Source organism: Dendrobates tinctorius, unplaced genomic scaffold (genome assembly GCF_039654945.1).
Source record: "Dendrobates tinctorius isolate UK_male_01 unplaced genomic scaffold, ASM3965494v1 ptg000048l, whole genome shotgun sequence".
NCBI classification, from domain to species: domain Eukaryota; kingdom Metazoa; phylum Chordata; class Amphibia; order Anura; family Dendrobatidae; genus Dendrobates; species Dendrobates tinctorius.
The window spans coordinates 2,703,289-2,712,645 of NW_027361716.1; positions in this window are offsets into that span (position 1 = coordinate 2,703,289).

Consider the following 9,357-nt stretch of genomic DNA (forward strand, 5'->3'; position numbering starts at 1 on the left):
GTATACTGTATGTTTTGGCACCCCTGGTCAAAATTACTGTTGTTGTGAACAAGTAAGTTGAAGATGAAATGATCTCTAAAAGGCCTAAAGTTCAAGATGACACCTTTCCTTTGTGTTTTAGGCAAAAAATATATATTTATTGTAAGATTTCCATTCTAAAAATTACAAAAGGGAAAATGGGCTGATTCAAAAGTTTAGGAATCCTTTGAGATTTCCGTACGCAGATAAGGTTTAAGATGTTAATTAGCCTCTTGGGGTTATGGATGGTTTAATATAATGGTTTGGAAAGGCAAGGTAATGCAAATTTCCCAGCTTTGTAAAAACCCAGCCTCCTCCAACCTTGTGCCAAAAAACAGCAGCCATGGGTTCTTTTAAGCAGCTGCCTAGCCCTCTGAAAATGAAAATGATAGAGACCCACAAAGCAAGAGAAGGCTTTAAGAAGATAACAAAAAGTTTTCAAGTTGCCCTTTTCCTCAGTTTAAGATGTAATTATGAAATGACAGTTAACAGGAACAGTGGAGATCATGATGAAGTCTGAAAGACCAAGTAAAATGTCAGTGAGAGCTGCTCATAGGATTGCTATAAGTCAAATCAGAACCCATACTTGACTGCAAAAGACATTCATAAAGATTTAGCAGACTGTGGAGTTGTGGTACATTGTTCTACTGTTCATAGACACCTGCACAAATATTGCCTTCATAGAAGTGTAATGAGAAGAAAACCTCTCCTGCATCCTCACCGTAAAATTCAGCATCAGTAGTATGCAAAAGAATATCTAAACAAACTGATGCATTTTGGAAATAAGTCCTGTGGACCAATGAGATTAAAATTGAACTCTTTGGCTACAATGTCTAAAGGTATGTGTGGAATAAAAATTGCACAGAATTTCAGGAAGAGAACATCTTGCCAACCATTAAGCATGGGGGTGGATCAATCTTGCTTTGGGGTTGTGTTGCAGCCAATGGCAAAGGGAACATTTGGTAGAGGGAAGAATGGATTTAATGAAATTTCAACAAATTCTTGTTGCAAACATAACACCATCTTTTAAAAAGCTGAAGTTAAAAAGAGGATGGCTTCTACAAATGGGAAATGATCAGCAGACGCTTTCTCCCCCATGATTCTTCCTCGGCGTTTTACATATCAGAACAGCATAATGATGTCATTACAGCGCGCCTGCTGTTCTGAGTTGTGCATGCTCAGGAAATTGAAGCATCAGGTGGAACGAGAAGAGGTGAGTATTGTATTAATTCTTTTAAATCAGTTACTAGTGGCCATAATAGAGTATAGAGGACCATGGGGGTGCATTATATTCTATGGAGGACCATGGGGAGTGGATTATATTCTATGGAGGACCATGGGGAGTGCATTATATTCTATGAAGGACCATGGGGAGTGCATTATATTCTATGAAGGACCATGGAGTGTGCATTATACTATATGGAGGACAAAATGGGGCCCATTATACTATATGGAGAACTAAATGGGGCCCATTATGCTAAATGGAAGGCTATGTGGGGGCATTATAATATTTGAAGGGAAATTATAACATAGTAACATAGTTATTAAGGTTGAAGGGAGACTTTAAGTCCATCTAGTTCAACCCATATCCTATCCTAACTTGCCCTAACATGTTGATCCAGAGGAAGGCAAAAAAACCCATGTGGCATTATAATATTTGAAGAGCATTACATTTTTGTGGGGGCAATTATACTGTATGCAGAAAATGATACAGTATGAAGGTTTGTGCGGGGTCCATCATGCAATGTGGGGGCCATTATTCTATTTGGAGAGCTAGTACTGGTCGTTATACATCGTTATACAGCGTGGAGAAGTGTGGGGTCATTATACTGTATGTAGGCCCATGATACTGCATGGAGGGCTATGTGGGGGTCATATTTGGAGGATCATACTGTTGGGGGGTCACCATACTTTGCCTTGGGAGTTGAGGTGGTATACAGTAGAGTCATTATACTGTGCATGTGAAGGCTAATATACAGAAATTAACCATGGGGGCATCATACTGTGTTTGGGGGGCACTTTTGGTGGCATTATACTTTATGGGGGTAGTGAAAGAGGAATCTAGGACTTCAGCATAAGGAAAATTACTCTGTAAAGGTTGGAACGTTGTTAGATTTGCTCTTCTCTGACCCAATTTTTTCTTTCTTGCAGGGTGAGGGTGGGGGAATGGCCCAATTAGAATTTCTGCTATGGGGCCTCATGATTTCTATGTATGTCCATGTCAATTGTTTAAATATATTATTTTCTTCTCTTTGCCTTCTCAGCGACACCAGCACCTCACATCAGGTATTTCCACGTGCATTTTGTTATGTAATCTTGCAGAATTCTGTTTCATTGTATTTGCAAATTCTAAACTAATATTTTCGCTTTGGGCATGCTATAGAGTGTTGGGGAAGTCAATGTGATTCAGTCTGCTTTCTGTAGCACTTGGCTAGAAAATGAGAAATGTGTGGGCTGCAGGACTAGAGTGACACGGCCTGCAGCAGGCAGTTTAGAGAAACATCTTTCCAACTCACTATCTTTGCATTCAGTAGGAGTTGGGTCCTATTCTTCTCTATTTACTGCCAATTAATGTTCTGCAGTGAGCTATTTCCATCTTTTGGGAGGGGAAGCTAGTGCAGACAGTTTGTGTGAAGAATGTAGACTATGTTAATTAAAGATATTTACATAAATATGCCTATGCAAGGCTATATATCCATGTGTGGCTGCTATGCTGGAGACTGGCGATGAGCAGGCATTGAAATAATGACTGGATGTTATCGTGGTTAACCAGTCTGGCTACTATTTTATTCTAAAGAGAACCAGTCTTGGACTCAAAATGATCTTTCCCGGGCTACTAGGTTTGCCCAGTAGATTCTGTTTGTCTGAGAATACCAGGGTGACACGGTTTTCCGTAGGAAGGCAATATCTATATAGAGTTTGCAAATTCACTCTCACAATTCGATTGTAATCTAATAATAAGATACAATAAGATAATTAAGACAATGGAATTGCAATTAAAGTGTAACCGTCAATTTAATTTTTATTTTGCAAATCAACAGTACACATGAAAATAAGCAACTTCGTAATATATCTGATCAGAGAAATCTGCTTCTTTCTCCTCCATGATTGATGTTTCATTTTCAAAATTCTCCATTCAGAGGTAAAATCTATATTCAGTGAATGTAGAACGTTTCATGGCTGGGATAGGAGATGGCAGTTGGTGCTGCTAAGTAGAGATCAGCGAACCTTTTTAAAGGTTCGGTTTGATTCGCCGAACAATTAGACGTTCGCCAAATATGTTCGACGAACATACCTGAACCCCGTTAGAGTCAAAGGTAGGCCAAACCAAACGTATGCACAACATTTTATGGGGTGACAAAAAGCTTCCCAAACAGCTAACATTAAGGCTATGTGCCCACGTTGCGTTTAAATCCGGACACTGAAAACCGGACTCCTTCCCAGAAACCGCGCGTTTTTTTCCCCGATTATGTTCGTGATTTTGCCACGATTTTCACATGCGATATTCAAGCACTTTACAAGCGATTTGAAGCATTGCATGGAAAGTGATTGACAGGTTGGTCACACTCGTCAAACATAGTGTTTGACAAGTGTGACCAGGTTTTTACTATTGAGGCCGCCTATGCGGCATCAATAGTAAAAGAAAGAATGTAAAAATTGATAAAAAAATAAAAAAATCGGGGTATATTTACCTTCCGACGTCCCGCGCAGTCTCAGCGACGCTCCTGTTCCCAGCGATGCCTTGCGAGACCTGTGATGACGTTGGTCTCGCGTTGCTATAGCAATCTCACGAGACCGCTAGAGTAACGCGAGACTACATCATCACAGGACCTTGCCGCAAGGCATTACTGGGAACGCTGTGGCCCGGGAAGGCAGCGCGGGACGCCGGAAGGCAAATATACCCCGATTTTTTATTTTTTATTCTTTTTTTTACAGGGGTATGGTACCCAGGGCCTGGAGGACAGTCTCCTCTCCTCCACACCGTGGGTACCAACCGCACATGAGACGCTTAACTTCCCGCATGGTGGGCATAGCCACATGCGGGAAGTAAGCGATTCTCATGCATTCCTATGGGTGCGGAATCGCGGCAATTCTTTGCGATTCCGCACAAAAGAATGAGCATGCTGCGATTTTTTTCCGCCTATGCGATTCCGCCGCGGAAAAAAGCGCAGCATTAGCACAGCATGTGCGGAATGCCATAGGAATGCATGGGGTGCGTTCTGTACAAGATTTTTAAATGTTTTCGCAGCATTTTCGCACTGAAAATCGAGGCAAAAATGCTTAAAAATCGCATCGTGGGCATACAGCCTAAGGATAGACACCTTGAAAAGTGGCATCAATTGACCAACAGTAAAAATTTGCAAATGGCACAGTAGCAGTCAGCCATCGGCCATACATGAGGTATCCGGGCCTGGCCCAATATTTACAGATTGGAATTAAAGTTTCAATGAGGACCTGGTGGATAAGTGAACGGTGTAAGTCTTCTTAGCTGGGAGACCTGATACCTCATGCAACACCTCCAATTTTTTTTTTATTCCAGCCACACTCAGATGGCACAAACATCAGTTTCATGCCGTGCTATAGGTAGAAAAATGTAAGTATAGTAGCACAGGTAGTTGACAAATCAATTGACCTACAGTCAAATCTTTTATAATGGCACAGAAGCAATCAGCCATGGCCCATGCATGAGGAATCAGGACCTGGCCCAGCATTTAGGGCTTGGAATTGAAGTTTCAATGAGGACCTGGTGGCTAAAGGAGCGATATAAGCCTTCTTAGCTCAGAATGCAACACCTCCAATTTTTTTTTATTCCCGCCACATTCAGATGGCACAAGCATCAGCTTCATTCAGTACTATTAGAAGAAAAATGTTAGGAAAGTAATACAGATAGTTGACTGAAAGTAAGTACAGGCCTGCCTGCCTTTGAGCCCTACTTACACAGGCAACCCACCAGATAGAGACCCAACTTGGAGTCTCCACTATAAAAATAAATATTGTTACAGAGCACTAAAGTGGCATTGATTTGCACAGAGTAGAAAAAGTATAATAGGCCTCTGACACGCCTTCCACCACAGGCAACTCACCTGATGGAAACCCAATTCTCCCCATTTCAAAAAATTGTTTGTGACCTCAGGAGCAGTAGCAACAGCAGGCACAGAAGACACCACAAAGGTGGCACAGACTGCAATAACGCAAGATCAATAGATGAGACTAAAAACAACACCATCGCCTAGTCTACCCAATCTACGACTGGGTTGCAAAAGTCTTTGGAGATCCATGATTTGTTCATTTTGATGAAAGTTCGGTGGTCTACACTTTCAGTGGAGAGCCGGATGTGCTTATCCATCAGGACACCACCAGCAGCGCTGAACAAACGTTCTGAGAGAACGCTGGCTGCTGGGTATGACAACCTGACAAACAAATTCCAGAAAAAAGACAGGTGAGCTCAGGACACTTTTCCATTTTGAAGAACAAAATGTAAAAGGGTCCAAAGCCCCTGATGGCGTTGACATTGAACTCCAGATACTCCTGCACCATCCTCTCCAGTCATTCACAACATGTCAGACTTGTACTCTGTTCTGCTAGTGCATTGGCTGGTCTAAAAAATGTGTTACATGACATTGCTTATTCCACTTATACTGCTGCTGCTGCTAATGTTTTTGTGATAACGTCTTTACGTTCCCGAGGATGGACGTCTACAACTGGGATGCTCACTGAGTGCATCATTGCTATCTTGGGGAAAACCACTCTTAAGACTGTCTACAAGCATATTTCAATACTACAGCAGGCATGCATCCCTTTCCAGGAGGGAAGCATCTGGCTAAATTTTTACTCTTGTACCTTGGATCCAAAAAAGTGGCAACCCAGTAGTTAGCACTATTTCTAACCCTAAGAATACAGGCATCATATTGAAGATAGTGCAGCAAGAGAGCATTTATGTGTCCGTGAGGTCCAAGTCCATGCTGTGTTGGTTGCGGGGTAACCCTGACAGTTTGCTTCCACCATCTCCCCCCATCAAAAATGGACAACAGAGAGCTGATCATTATCATTTTCATCTCCTGACTGTTGCATGTTCATCACCTCATAATCAATTTATTCCTTGGTTCCTGCATCTTCACTAATAGTTTTGCATGGTACCATGAGCCCCCCTTGATCGCTGTAAGCCACCCACCCATGGCACCCATCTGTAAGATGGCAGTCCAGAAATTAGAGATATTGTTATCCCTTGCGCATCCTCCTCTGCCTCCAACTAAGTGTGCTTCAGCATGTTGATGACTGGAATAATGATGCTGATGACGGTTTCGTCAGTGTTAGCCATATTAGTAGCCATTTCAAAACTGTGCAGAAGGTTGCAGAGGTCCTTCACCTGTGCCCACTCCACAAGTGTAATTTCCACCACGTCCAGACTGCGTTGGCTCATGCTATGCTAAAGGACATACTGCATCAGGGCTCATCACTGCTGCCACAGATGCTGTAACATGTGCAGAGTGGAATTCCAATGTGTAAGAACATCGCTAATTAAACAGTTAACTGATAGGCTGAAAGACCTCTGCAGCGATGCATGTCGATGACCTGCAGGGTGCGACCGTCGGAAGTGAGCACACAGCAACTATGCTTACTGCAGCAGCGCATCCAGGTCGGAATAGTGGAAGAGAGATTGCTGTACCATCAAATTTAGGATGTGATCCATGCAAGACACATGTGTGAGGTTGCCACGGCGTAGGGCAGCCAACAGGTTTTCACCATTATCACACACGGCTTCAGGTTCAGTGGAGGCAGCCATTGCTCTAACTTGGCCTGGATACCTGTCCACAACTCTTGAGCTGTGTGACTGCAATCTCCAAGATATATTAATTTAAACACTGCCTGATTGTGGTGAGCCATGGCTGTACAGTACAGAGGTGGGAAGATCATAACGTTTATATACCAACAAAATGTACTCTAGACCACGGAATAGTCAATGGATAAACAAAATGTTACCGATAAAATTGTATACAATTTTTTGACATTTACATAGCAAAAAATTTACCCAAAAAGATGTAATACCCTATGGATGTGCAATATAATACCAATAAGTTTTGAACAAGTTTTTTGAGGGTTATATACCAAGGAATTGAAACAGCACAGAAAGAGGACTAATAATAATAGATAATTCCAATAATAGAAAACAGCAAAAGAGCAAAAAGGTTTACCAGTCCAGGCCTCCAGACAAATGCACTATCAGGATGCTGTGGACCCATATAATTAAGATGGAAACACAGGTGCAAGAATACCGATAAAACAACCGCTCACAGCCTACCAATATATGAAGGGGGCGGCTGCCTGGTATGTTGATGCACAATAAAAAACTTGTATGCGGCGCTGTTCACACTATGGCCATGCACAGCATCCAGGCCAGCCTAGTAGTGACACCTTTCTATTAGCTCAGGCGGGCTGGCCCAGCGCTATCAAAATGCATGCCATGTGAACAGACACCGCAGTTTACAAGACCAAATGGGCCCAACTGCACCCTAAATAAAAAGTGCAAAAAACACATTAAAAAAATGTGAAGTATTAGCTGATATTTTGGCCAAAATACGTGAGCCCGTAACCTGCGCCAAAGGTCTCCACGTTTACGGGTTTAGGCTGTGAGCGGTTGTTTTATCGGTATTCTTGCACCTGTGTTTCCATCTTAATTATATGGGTCCACTGCATTTGTCTGGAGGCCTGGACGGGTAAACCTTTTTGTTCTTTTGCTGTTTTATATACCAAGGAAATGTACTCTAGCCAACGCAATAACCTATGGTTTTTTGAGGGTTATATACCAATTAAATCTACCCAAGAACATGTAATACTGTAAGACTAAGAAATTTAAATGCAAAATTTTTAAAATTTTTAAATATTTTTCTTTTAGTGTTATATAACACCAACCTGTGATAGAAAACATGTAATACTGTATAGATGAGTAATCTAATTCAGAACTATTTTTTCTAAGCTTTTTGTAAGTTTTACATTCCACTGTAATGAAAAAATAACCATGTTAAATGGTGTGGATGACTCATTGAATTCATAAAACAATTTTTGAACTAAAATATTTTTAATGTGCAGTTTATGTACTTATGCATTTATAAAGGATATGCAGAAAGTGCAAAGCCAAACAGAAATTATGAGGAGAGTCATCCATAGACCCCTGAAAGGGAATAATTGGTGGGCCTCATTAAAGTTTTGAGTGTTACAAACACTTTATGTGCTGCTGTCATCTGGTGGTGTGGAAAAGTGAGGTCTAATCAAGGCTTTGTTCATCTTTATAAGAGTGAGCCTGTCTGCATTCTCGGACATGAGAAAGTGCCTGTCTGTTAAGACCCCCCGGTGACACTAAAAACCCACTCAGAAAAGATGCTAGCGGCAGAGCTGCACAACACCTACAAGGCATATTTTTACATATTTCCCATAAGGGATGGGGGCATTGCTCTAGAATCACTGCGTTGAGAAACATGTGATGGTGTCTCCGCAGTGTTGGATGTTGATCTCCATGAGTTCATTCATCCTCATTTTTCACAATCTTCTACTAGGCATTGCTCCTACTGGCCAGTTTCCTACTCCACACTGATGAGGGGCAATACCCCGAAACAGCTGTCTGTGGATGGATACCATGTTTTGGCATAGGTGGTTTCCTTCATTGGAGACTGCCCTTCCCGTGGTTGTTCCTTCCCGGGGAAAGACCTGGCTAGTCATTGCTAGCGTTGAGAAACATGTGATGGTGTCTCCACGGCTTGTGTTTTGCATATTTTTACATATTTCCCATAAGGGATGGCGGCATTGCTCTAGAATAAAGAAAGGAAAAAATTATCCAGCTCCACACGATATTCAATTTAACGATTTATTCCAATGAAGATAGAATACGAGTCAGCTCCAGGGTTGCATAGCTCACACAGGAGCGGCATTTAGCGACGCGTTTCGATCGCTGAGTGCGATCTTTATCAAAGCTACTACATCAAAATCACGCACAGGTTAAAAAGGAGCAGAGACCAATCCAAAATCCAATACAGATCACATGATTGGAAGGTCCTGTTCCATTGAAACAATACAAGCAAACAACGAATTTGTGAAATATATCTCAAAAATACATATAAAATATGCAAAGAAAACATTGTATGAATGTAAAGAACACCTATAATGGAAAAAATTCACAATTTTATCAAAGACAATAAAACTATATGTATAAATTTGTGGATCATGTGACCACAAAAGCTGATCTGATCAGCGCAAAAATCAATTAGCGGTATCACATGCATTTATCTTTGCTCTCATTATATCAGGACGGCATTTTTATCAATCTCACGATTGTGTTTAATTTTG